Genomic DNA, 870 nt, shown 5'->3' on the forward strand with positions numbered 1-870 from the left:
TTGTTTATATGTATCAAAATATGTTTATCACTTTACTCCACGACACACTATCTTTTTTTTTTTTGTAACAACATTACAGTTCATTTTTTTTGTTTATATTTTAATTAATTAAATTTTTGTATCACTTGGAAAGTTATTTTTTTTATTATTTCATTTTCTCAATTATTTTTTTTTATGTGATATTTATTTCAGGTCCTCCGTTATTTTTTTTGTTTATTTTATCTCGAACCAGCGAACATTACCCTCTGGGGAAGAGGTCGGTTTTCACATACGAAACACCCCTCGCCCCAACACATTGTTTAGCTGTTACTTCTAGTTTAGTACTGTTTTGTCTGATATCCTTGTATTTTGAGCTCTGATTTTTAATTTTATAAAGTGTCGTATGTTTTATTTTGTATCCTATTGGTAATATTTATATTAGGACGCAGGCAGCGTCATAAGAGATTATATGAAAGGCTCTACTGATTTCTATTGTAATTAATCTTTGAACTCTTACAAGTTCTCTGAGGTTCATTTTTTTTTTTTTTTTTTTTGTAGTACCTGATTCTCAAGTGGAAACCGTATAAAGAAGTTTCGGAACTATTGTACCCTCAAAGACTATATCCTCAATCAAAAAGAAACCTTTTAATAGAATCTAAAGATTGTACGATTGGCCTCATACGAAAATTAATTCAAAATTAGATTGACAATTTGAAATTTGGGTTGTGTCAAAATACGATCATAATTATAACTTAAAGATACTCTAACAAATTGAACTTTAATCGGTACTTTTTCCAAATTTTCGCAAGTTTATAAATTGAAAAATGTCCAGTTCACCGAAATCGCTAATGAACAATTATCTTATTTTTCTTATCAACTTACCAAAACATG

This window comes from Halyomorpha halys, unplaced genomic scaffold (genome assembly GCF_000696795.3).
Source record: "Halyomorpha halys isolate HHAL.00 unplaced genomic scaffold, Hhal_1.1 Scaffold458.1, whole genome shotgun sequence".
NCBI classification, from domain to species: domain Eukaryota; kingdom Metazoa; phylum Arthropoda; class Insecta; order Hemiptera; family Pentatomidae; genus Halyomorpha; species Halyomorpha halys.